Consider the following 12300-nt stretch of genomic DNA (forward strand, 5'->3'; position numbering starts at 1 on the left):
TGCATTACTGCTGAGTACCTGCACACAGCGCTGCATTACTGCTGAGTACCTGCAGACAGAGCTGCATTACTGTGGAGTACCTGCAGACACAGCTACATTACTGCGGAGTACCTGCAGACAGAGATGCATTACTGCGGAGTACCTGCACACAGCGCTGCATTACTGCGGAGTACCTGCAGACAGAGCTGCATTACTGCTGAGTACCTGCAGACAGAGCTGCATTACTGTGGAGTACCTGCAGACACAGCTACATTACTGCGGAGTACCTGCAGACACAGCTACATTACTGCTGAGTACCTGCAGACAGAGCTGCATTACTGCCGAGTACCTGCAGACAGAGCTGCATTACTGCTGAGTACCTGCAGACAGAGCTGCATTACTGTGGAGTACCTGCAGACACAGCTGCTACATTACTGCGGAGTACCTGCAGACAGAGCTGCATTACTGCTGAGTACCTGCAAACAGAGCAGCATTACTGCTGAGTACCTGCAGATAGAGCTGCATTACTGCTGAGTACCTGCAGACAGAGCTGCATTACTGCGGAGTACCTGCAGACAGAGCTGCATTACTGCTGAGTACCTGCACACTGCGCTGCATTACTGCTGAGTACCTGCAGACAGAGCTGCATTACTGCTGAGTACCTGCACACTGCGCTGCATTACTGCTGAGAACCTGCAGACAGAGCTGAATTACTGCTGAGTACCTGCAGACAGCGCTGAATTACTGCTGAGTACCTGCAGACAGAGCTGCATTACTGCGGAGTACCTGCAGACAGAAATGCATTACTGCGGAGTACCTGCACACAGCGCTGCATTACTGCTGGGTACCTGCAAACACAGCTACATTACTGCTGGGTACCTGCAGACAGAGCAGCATTACTGCTGAGTACCTGCAGACAGAGCTGCATTACTGTGGAGTACCTGCAGACAGAGCTGCATTACTGCTGAGTACCTGCAGACACAGCTACATTACTGCTGAGTACCTGCAGACAGAGCTGCATCACTGCTGAGTACCTGCAAACACAGCTACATTACTGCTGAGTACCTGCAGACAGAGCAGCATTACTGCAGAGTACCTGCAGACAGAGCAGCATTACTGCTGAGTACCTGCAGACAGAGCTGCATCACTGCTGAGTACCTGCAAACACAGCTACATTACTGCTGAGTACCTGCAGACAGAGCAGCATTACTGCTGAGTACCTGCAGACAGAGCTGCATCACTGCTGAGTACCTGCAGACAGAGATGCATTACTGCGGAGTACCTGCACACAGCGCTGCATTACTGCTGAGTACCTGCAGACAGCGCTGCATTACTGCTGAGTACCTGCAGACAGAGCAGCATTACTGCTGAGTACCTGCAGACAGAGCAGCATTACTGCTGAGTACCTGCAGACAGAGCTGCATCACTGCTGAGTACCTGCAGACAGAGATGCATTACTGCGGAGTACCTGCACACAGCGCTGCATTACTGCTGAGTACCTGCAGACAGAGCTGCATTACTGCTGAGTACCTGCAGACAGAGCAGCATTACTGCTGAGTACCTGCAGACAGCGCTACATTACTGCTGAGTACCTGCAGACAGAGCTGCATTACTGTGGAGTACCTGCAGACAGAGCTGCATTACTGTGGAGTACCTGCAGACAGAGCTGCATTAGTGCTGAGTACCTGCAGACAGAGCAGCATTACTGCTGAGTACCTGCATACAGAGCAGCATTACTGCTGAGTACCTGCAGACAGAGATGCATTACTGCGGAGTACCTGCAGACAGAGCTGCATTACTGCTGAGTACCTGCAGACACAGCTACATCACTGCTGAGTACCTGCAGAAAGAGCAGCATTACTGCGGAGTACCTGAAGACAGCGCTGCATTACTGCTGATACCTGCAGACAGAGCAGCATTACTGCTGAGTACCTGCAGACAGCGCTGCATTACTGCTGAGTACCTGCAAACACAACTACATTACTGCTGAGTACCTGCAGACAGAGCTGCATTACTGCAGAGTACCTGCACACTGCGCTGCATTACTGCTGAGTACCTGCATACAGAGATGCAATACTGCTGAGTACCTGCAGACAGAGCTGCATTACTGTGGAGTACCTGCAGACAGCGCTGCATTACTGCTGAGTACCTGCAAACACAGCTACATTACCGTGGAGTACCTGCAGACACAGCTACATTACTGCTGAGTACCTGCAGACAGAGCTGCATTACTGCCGAGTACCTGCAGACAGAGCTGCATTACTGCTGAGTACCTGCAGACAGAGCTGCATTACTGTGGAGTACCTGCAGACACAGCTACATTACTGCGGAGTACCTGCAGACAGAGATGCATTACTGCTGAGTACCTGCAGACAGAGCATCATTACTGCTGAGTACCTGCAGACAGAGCATCATTACTGCTGAGTACCTGCAGACAGAGCTGCATTACTGCTGAGTACCTGCAGACAGAGCTGCATTACTGCGGAGTACCTGCAGACAGAGCTGCATTACTGCTGAGTACCTGCACACTGCGCTGCATTACTGCTGAGTACCTGCAGACAGAGCTGCATTACTGCTGAGTACCTGCACACTGCGCTGCATTACTGCTGAGTACCTGCAGACAGCGCTGAATTACTGCTGAGTACCTGCAGACAGAGCTGCATTACTGCTGAGTACCTGCAGACAGAGCTGCATTACTGCTGAGTACCTGCATACAGAGATGCATTACTGCTGAGTACCTGCAGACAGAGCTGCATTACTGCTGAGTACCTGCAGACAGAGCTGCATTACTGCTGAGTACCTGCAGACAGAGCTGCATTACTGCTGAGTACCTGCACACTGCGCTGCATTACTGCCGAGTACCTGCAGACAGAGCTGCATTACTGCTGAGTACCTGCAGACAGAGCTGCATTACTGTGGAGTACCTGCAGACACAGCTACATTACTGCGGAGTACCTGCAGACAGAGCTGCATTACTGCTGAGTACCTGCAGACACAGCTACATTACTGCGGAGTACCTGCAGACAGAGCTGTATTACTGCTATGTATCTTCAGACAGAGCTGCATTACTGCGGAGTACCTGCAAACACAGCTACATTACTGCGGAGTACCTGCAGACACAGCTACATTACTGCGGAGTACCTGCAGACAGAGCAGCATTACTGCGGAGTACCTGCAGACAGAGCAGCATTACTGCAGAGTACCTGCAGACAGAGCAGCATTACTGCTGAGTACCTGCAGACACAGCTACATTACTGCGGAGTACCTGCAGACAGAGCTGCATTACTGCTGAGTACCTGCAGACACAGCTACATTACTGCGGAGTACCTGCAGACAGAGCTGTATTACTGCTATGTATCTTCAGACAGAGCTGCATTACTGCGGAGTACCTGCAAACACAGCTACATTACTGCGGAGTACCTGCAGACACAGCTACATTACTGCGGAGTACCTGCAGACAGAGCAGCATTACTGCGGAGTACCTGCAGACAGAGCAGCATTACTGCGGAGTACCTGCAGACAGAGATGCATTACTGTGAAGTACCTGCACACAGCGCTGCATTACTGGTGAGTACCTGCAGACACAGCTACATTACTGCTGAGTACCTGCAGACAGAGATGCATTACTGCGGAGTACCTGCAAACACAGCTACATTACTGCGGAGTACCTGCACACAGCGCTGCATTACTGGTGAGTACCTGCAGACACAGCTACATTACTGCGGAGTACCTGCAGACAGAGATGCATTACTGTGAAGTACCTGCACACAGCGCTGCATTACTGGTGAGTACCTGCAGACAGAGCTGCATTACTGCTGAGTACCTGCACACAGCGCTGCATTACTGCTGAGTACCTGCAGACAGAGCTATTACTGTGGAGTACCTGCAGACACAGCTACATTACTGCGGAGTACCTGCAGACAGAGATGCATTACTGCGGAGTACCTGCACACAGCGCTGCATTACTGCTGTGTACCTGCAGACAGAGCTGCATTACTGCTGAGTACCTGCACACAGCGCTGCATTACTGCTGAGTACCTGCAGACAGAGCTGCATTACTGCTGAGTACCTGCAGACAGAGCTGCATTACAGTGGAGTACCTGCAGACACAGCTACATTTCTGCGGAGTACCTGCAGACACAGCTACATTACTGCTGAGAACCTGCAGACAGAGATGCATTACTGCGGAGTACCTGCAGACAGAGCAGCATTACTGCTGAGTACCTGCACACAGCGCTGCATTACTGCGGAGTACCTGCACACTGCGCTGCATTACTGCCGAGTACCTGCAGACAGAGCTGCATTACTGCTGAGTACCTGCAGACAGAGCTGCATTACTGTGGAGTACCTGCAGACACAGCTACATTACTGCGGAGTACCTGCAGACAGAGCTGCATTACTGCTGAGTACCTGCAGACAGAGCTGCATTACTGCTGAGTACCTGCAGACACAGCTACATTACTGTGGAGTACCTGCAGACAGAGCTGTATTACTGCTATGTATCTTCAGACAGAGCTGCATTTCTGCGGAGTACCTGCAAACACAGCTACATTACTGCGGAGTACCTGCAGACACAGCTACATTACTGCGGAGTACCTGCAGACAGAGCAGCATTACTGCGGAGTACCTGCAGACAGAGCAGCATTACTGCGGAGTACCTGCAGACAGAGCAGCATTACTGCTGAGTACCTGCAGACACAGCTACATTACTGCGGAGTACCTGCAGACAGAGATGCATTACTGCGGAGTACCTGCACACAGCGCTGCATTACTGGTGAGTACCTGCAGACACAGCTACATTACTGCGGAGTACCTGCAGACAGAGATGCATTACTGTGAAGTACCTGCACACAGCGCTGCATTACTGGTGAGTACCTGCAGACACAGCTACATTACTGCTGAGTACCTGCAGACAGAGATGCATTACTGCGGAGTACCTGCAGACACAGCTACATTACTGCTGAGTACCTGCAGACAGAGCTGCATTACTGCTGAGTACCTGCACACAGCGCTGCATTACTGCTGAGTACCTGCAGACAGAGCTGCATTACTGTGGAGTACCTGCAGACACAGCTACATTACTGCGGAGTACCTGCAGACAGAGATGCATTACTGCGGAGTACCTGCACACAGCGCTGCATTACTGCGGAGTACCTGCAGACAGAGCTGCATTACTGCTGAGTACCTGCAGACAGAGCTGCATTACTGTGGAGTACCTGCAGACACAGCTACATTACTGCGGAGTACCTGCAGACACAGCTACATTACTGCTGAGTACCTGCAGACAGAGCTGCATTACTGCCGAGTACCTGCAGACAGAGCTGCATTACTGCTGAGTACCTGCAGACAGAGCTGCATTACTGTGGAGTACCTGCAGACACAGCTGCTACATTACTGCGGAGTACCTGCAGACAGAGCTGCATTACTGCTGAGTACCTGCAAACAGAGCAGCATTACTGCTGAGTACCTGCAGATAGAGCTGCATTACTGCTGAGTACCTGCAGACAGAGCTGCATTACTGCGGAGTACCTGCAGACAGAGCTGCATTACTGCTGAGTACCTGCACACTGCGCTGCATTACTGCTGAGTACCTGCAGACAGAGCTGCATTACTGCTGAGTACCTGCACACTGCGCTGCATTACTGCTGAGAACCTGCAGACAGAGCTGAATTACTGCTGAGTACCTGCAGACAGCGCTGAATTACTGCTGAGTACCTGCAGACAGAGCTGCATTACTGCGGAGTACCTGCAGACAGAAATGCATTACTGCGGAGTACCTGCACACAGCGCTGCATTACTGCTGGGTACCTGCAAACACAGCTACATTACTGCTGGGTACCTGCAGACAGAGCAGCATTACTGCTGAGTACCTGCAGACAGAGCTGCATTACTGTGGAGTACCTGCAGACAGAGCTGCATTACTGCTGAGTACCTGCAGACACAGCTACATTACTGCTGAGTACCTGCAGACAGAGCTGCATCACTGCTGAGTACCTGCAAACACAGCTACATTACTGCTGAGTACCTGCAGACAGAGCAGCATTACTGCAGAGTACCTGCAGACAGAGCAGCATTACTGCTGAGTACCTGCAGACAGAGCTGCATCACTGCTGAGTACCTGCAAACACAGCTACATTACTGCTGAGTACCTGCAGACAGAGCAGCATTACTGCTGAGTACCTGCAGACAGAGCTGCATCACTGCTGAGTACCTGCAGACAGAGATGCATTACTGCGGAGTACCTGCACACAGCGCTGCATTACTGCTGAGTACCTGCAGACAGCGCTGCATTACTGCTGAGTACCTGCAGACAGAGCAGCATTACTGCTGAGTACCTGCAGACAGAGCAGCATTACTGCTGAGTACCTGCAGACAGAGCTGCATCACTGCTGAGTACCTGCAGACAGAGATGCATTACTGCGGAGTACCTGCACACAGCGCTGCATTACTGCTGAGTACCTGCAGACAGAGCTGCATTACTGCTGAGTACCTGCAGACAGAGCAGCATTACTGCTGAGTACCTGCAGACAGCGCTACATTACTGCTGAGTACCTGCAGACAGAGCTGCATTACTGTGGAGTACCTGCAGACAGAGCTGCATTACTGTGGAGTACCTGCAGACAGAGCTGCATTAGTGCTGAGTACCTGCAGACAGAGCAGCATTACTGCTGAGTACCTGCATACAGAGCAGCATTACTGCTGAGTACCTGCAGACAGAGATGCATTACTGCGGAGTACCTGCAGACAGAGCTGCATTACTGCTGAGTACCTGCAGACACAGCTACATCACTGCTGAGTACCTGCAGAAAGAGCAGCATTACTGCGGAGTACCTGAAGACAGCGCTGCATTACTGCTGATACCTGCAGACAGAGCAGCATTACTGCTGAGTACCTGCAGACAGCGCTGCATTACTGCTGAGTACCTGCAAACACAACTACATTACTGCTGAGTACCTGCAGACAGAGCTGCATTACTGCAGAGTACCTGCACACTGCGCTGCATTACTGCTGAGTACCTGCATACAGAGATGCAATACTGCTGAGTACCTGCAGACAGAGCTGCATTACTGTGGAGTACCTGCAGACAGCGCTGCATTACTGCTGAGTACCTGCAAACACAGCTACATTACTGCTGAGTACCTGCAGACAGAGCTGCATTACTGCAGAGTACCTGCACACTGCGCTGCATTACTGCTGAGTACCTGCATACAGAGATGCAATACTGCTGAGTACCTGCAGACAGAGCTGCATTACTGTGGAGTACCTGCAGACAGCGCTGCATTACTGCTGAGTACCTGCAAACACAGCTACATTACTGCTGAGTACCTGCAGACAGAGCTGCATTACTGCAGAGTACCTGCAGACAGAGCTGCATTACTGTGGAGTACCTGCAGACACAGCTACATTACTGCTGAGTACCTGCAGACAGAGCTGCATTACTGCCGAGTACCTGCACACAGCGCTGCATTACTGCTGAGTACCTGCAGACAGCGCTGCATTACTGCTGGGTACCTGCAAACACAGCTACATTACTGCTGAGTACCTGCAGACAGAGCAGCATTACTGCAGAGTACCTGCAGACAGAGCAGCATTACTGCTGAGTACCTGCAGACAGAGCTGCATCACTGCTGAGTACCTGCAGACAGAGATGCATTACTGCGGAGTACCTGCACACAGCGCTGCATTACTGCTGAGTACCTGCAGACAGCGCTGCATTACTGCTGAGTACCTGCAGACAGAGCAGCATTACTGCTGAGTACCTGCAGACAGAGCAGCATTACTGCTGAGTACCTGCAGACAGAGCTGCATCACTGCTGAGTACCTGCAGACAGAGATGCATTACTGCGGAGTACCTGCACACAGCGCTGCATTACTGCTGAGTACCTGCAGACAGAGCTGCATTACTGCTGAGTACCTGCAGACAGAGCAGCATTACTGCTGAGTACCTGCAGACAGCGCTACATTACTGCTGAGTACCTGCAGACAGAGCTGCATTACTGTGGAGTACCTGCAGACAGAGCTGCATTACTGTGGAGTACCTGCAGACAGAGCTGCATTACTGCTGAGTACCTGCAGACAGAGCAGCATTACTGCTGAGTACCTGCAGACAGAGCAGCATTACTGCTGAGTACCTGCAGACAGAGATGCATTACTGCGGAGTACCTGCAGACAGAGCTGCATTACTGCTGAGTACCTGCAGACACAGCTACATCACTGCTGAGTACCTGCAGAAAGAGCAGCATTATTGCGGAGTACCTGAAGACAGCGCTGCATTACTGCTGATACCTGCAGACAGAGCAGCATTACTGCTGAGTACCTGCAGACAGCGCTGCATTACTGCTGAGTACCTGCAAACACAACTACATTACTGCTGAGTACCTGCAGACAGAGCTGCATTACTGCAGAGTACCTGCACACTGCGCTGCATTACTGCTGAGTACCTGCATACAGAGATGCAATACTGCTGCGTACCTGCAGACAGAGCTGCATTACTGTGGAGTACCTGCAGACAGCGCTGCATTACTGCTGAGTACCTGCAAACACAGCTACATTACTGCTGAGTACCTGCAGACAGAGCTGCATTACTGCAGAGTGCCTGCAGACAGAGCTGCATTACTGTGGAGTACCTGCAGACAGAGCTGCATCACTGCTGAGTACCTGCAGACAGAGATGCATTACTGCTGAGTACCTGCAGACAGAGCTGCATTACTGCTGAGTACCTGCAGACAGAGCTGCATTACTGTGGAGTACCTGCAGACAGAGCAGCATTACTGCTGAGTACCTGCAGACAGAGCTGCATTACTGCTGAGTACCTGCAGACAGAGCTGCATTACTTCGGAGTACCTGCAGACAGAGCTGCATTACTGCTGAGTACCTGCAGACTGCGCTGCATTACTGCTGAGTACCTGCAGACAGAGCTGCATTACTGCGGAGTACCTGCACACAGCGCTGCATTACTGCTGGGTACCTGCAAACACAGCTACATTACTGCTGGGTACCTGCAGACAAGAGCAGCATTACTGCTGAGTACCTGCAGACAGAGCTGCATTACTGTGGAGTACCTGCAGACAGAGCTGCATTACTGTGGAGTACCTGCAGACAGAGCTGCATCACTGCTGATTACCTGCAGACGGTGCTGCATTACTGCGGAGTACCTGCAGACAGAGCTGCATTACTGCTGAGTACCTGCAGACAGAGCTGCATTACTGTGGAGTACCTGCAGATAGAGCTGCATTACTGTGGAGTACCTGCAGACAGAGCTGCATCACTGCTGAGTACCTGCAGACAGAGCTGCATCACTGCTGAGTACCTGCAAACACAGCTACATTACTGCTGAGTACCTGCAAACACAGCTACATTACTGCTGAGTACCTGCAAACAGAGCTGCATTACTGCTGAGTACCTGCAGACAGAGCAGCATTACTGCTGAGTACCTGCAGACAGAGCAGCATTACTGCTGAGTACCTGCAGACAGAGCTGCATCACTGCTGAGTACCTGCAGACAGAGATGCATTACTGCGGAGTACCTGCACACAGCGCTGCATTACTGCTGAGTACCTGCAGACAGAGATGCATTACTGCTGAGTACCTGCACACAGCGCTGCATTACTGCTGAGTACCTGCAGACAGAGCAGCATTACTGCTGAGTACCTGCAGACAGAGCAGCATTACTGCTGGGTACCTGCAGACAGCGCTACATTACTGCTGAGTACCTGCAGACAGAGCAGCATTACTGTGGAGTACCTGCAGACAGAGCTGCATTACTGTGGAGTACCTGCAGACAGAGCTGCATTACTGCTGAGTACCTGCAGACACAGCTACATTACTGCTGAGTACCTGCAGACAGAGCTGCATTACTGCGGAGTACCTGCAAACACAGCTACATTACTGCTGAGTACCTGCAGACAGAGCTGCATTACTGCTGAGTACCTGCAGACAGAGCAGCATTACTGCTGAGTACCTGCAGACAGAGCAGCATTACTGCTGAGTACCTGCAGACAGAGCAGCATTACTGCTGAGTACCTGCAGACAGAGATGCATTACTGTGGAGTACCTGCAGACAGAGATGCATTACTGTGGAGTACCTGCAGACACAGCTACATTACTGCTGAGTACCTGCAGACAGAGCAGCATTACTGCGGAGTACCTGCAGACAGAGCAGCATTACTGCGGAGTACCTGCAGACAGAGCAGCATTACTGCGGAGTACCTGCAGACAGAGCTGCATTACTGCTGAGTACCTGCAGAGACAGTAACATTACTGCTGGGTACCTGCAGACACAGCTACATTACTGCTGAGTACCTGCAGACACAGCTGCATTACTGTGGAGTACCTGCAGACAGAGCAGCATTACTGCGGAGTACCTGCAGACAGAGCTGCATTACTGCTGAGTACCTGCAGACAGAGCTGCATTACTGCGGAGTACCTGCAGACAGAAATGCATTACTGCTATGTATCTTCAGACAGAGCTGCATTACTGCAGAGTACCTGCACATTGAGCTGCATCACTGCTGAGTACCTGCACATTGAGCTGCATCACTGCTGAGTACCTGCAGACTGTGCTGCATCACTGCTGAGTACCTGTAGATTGTGCTGCATTACTGCTGAGTACCTGTAGACAGAGCTGCATCACTGCTGAGTACCTGCACATTGAGCTGCATCACTGCTGAGTACCTGCAGACTGTGCTGCATTACTGCTGAGTACCTGCAGACAGAGCTGCATCACTGCTGAGTACCTGCACATTGAGCTGCATCACTGCTGAGTACCTGCACATTGAGCTGCATCACTGCTGAGTACCTGCAGACTGTGCTGCATTACTGCTGAGTACCTGCAGACAGAGCTGCATTACTTCGGAGTACCTGCAGACAGAGCTGCATCACTGCTGAGTACCTGCAGACAGAGCTGCATTACTGCTGAGTACCTGCACATTGAGCTGCATCCCTGACATGCCTCTGCAGCCAATGCTCTGATATTACTCTCTGTCACTGTGACACCTCTGAGAGGGGTCACATGTAAGCACATTCTGTGAGCCTGTAACTCAGTTAGCGGCTGATGGTGTGTGAGTTAGTAATTGTGCCCCTGCTGTGTGAGGGAAGGTGCTAACTCACTTAGTGATAACCTGGTTATTTTGCTCTGTGAGTCTGGCCCCTAATTTGCTGAGTGTCACAGCGCCCGGCGCTGGCTAATCACATCGCACGGCCGTTACCAGCTAAATATATATTAGCAAATCAATCTGAGCTCTGCTAATGCAATCCCCCTCCCCGGGCGCAGATAACACGCTCACGCACTTATTATGTTACAACTCGCTTATCATTTATCAAGATGAAGCTGTCAGCGGCTGCCACACGCCAGCTAAGGGAAGGCCGCCTGCATGCGCTGACTTCTAATACCGCATGTAATGCTGGGTGAGGAGCAGTAACAAGGACAGGGCGACCGTGCAGTGCAGGGAGACGCAGAGACGCAGTGCAGGGAGACGCAGAGACGCAGTGCAGGGAGACGCAGAGACGCAGTGCAGGGAGACGCAGAGACGCAGTGCAGGGAGACGCAGTGCAGGGAGACGCAGAGACGCAGTGCAGGGAGACGCAGAGACGAGTGCAGGGAGACACAGAGACGCAGTGCAGGGAGACGCAGAGACGCAGTGCAGGGAGACGCAGAGACGCAGTGCAGGGAGACGCAGAGACGCAGTGCAGGGAGACGCAGAGACGCAGTGCAGGGAGACGCAGAGACGCAGTGCAGGGAGACGCAGAGACGAGTGCAGGGAGACACAGAGACGCAGTGCAGGGAGACGCAGAGACGCAGTGCAGGGAGACGCAGGGCAGGGAGACGCAGAGACGCAGTGCAGTGAGACGCAGAGACGCAGTGCAGGGAGACGCAGAGACGCAGTGCAGGGAGACGCAGAGACGCAGTGCAGGGAGACGCAGAGACGCAGTGCAGGGAGACGCAGAGACGCAGTGCAGGGAGACGCAGAGACGCAGTGCAGGGAGACGCAGTGCAGGGAGATGCAGAGACGCAGTGCAGGGAGACGCAGTGCAGGGAGACGCAGTGCAGAGACGCAGGGCAGGGAGACGCAGAGACGCAGGGCAGGGAGACGCAGAGACGCAGAGCAGGGAGACGCAGGGCAGGGAGACGCAGAGACGCAGAGACGCAGTGCAGGGAGATGCAGGGCAGGGAGATGCAGAGACGTAGTTCAGGGAGACGCAATGCAGGGATACGCAAAGACGCAGGGCAGGGAGACGCAGAGACGCAGGGCAGGGAGACGCAGGGCAGGGAGACGCAGAGACGCAGGGCAGGGAGACGCAGGGCAGAGAGACGCAGAGACG

At 52.5% G+C, this 12300-nt stretch overlaps 1 protein-coding gene across 1 annotated transcript in view; it reads right to left on the bottom strand.

Annotated features, from left to right (window-relative positions):
* Nucleotides 1-12300, bottom strand: part of LOC142485863 (WD repeat- and FYVE domain-containing protein 4-like) — a gene marked incomplete at its 3' end in the record, with an annotated part of 167128 nt that overhangs the window by 85992 nt on the left and 68836 nt on the right. The gene's annotated exons all lie outside the window — the stretch shown is intronic.

The sequence above is a fragment of the Ascaphus truei genome, unplaced genomic scaffold (assembly GCF_040206685.1).
Source record: "Ascaphus truei isolate aAscTru1 unplaced genomic scaffold, aAscTru1.hap1 HAP1_SCAFFOLD_656, whole genome shotgun sequence".
Taxonomy (NCBI): Eukaryota; Metazoa; Chordata; class Amphibia; order Anura; family Ascaphidae; genus Ascaphus; species Ascaphus truei.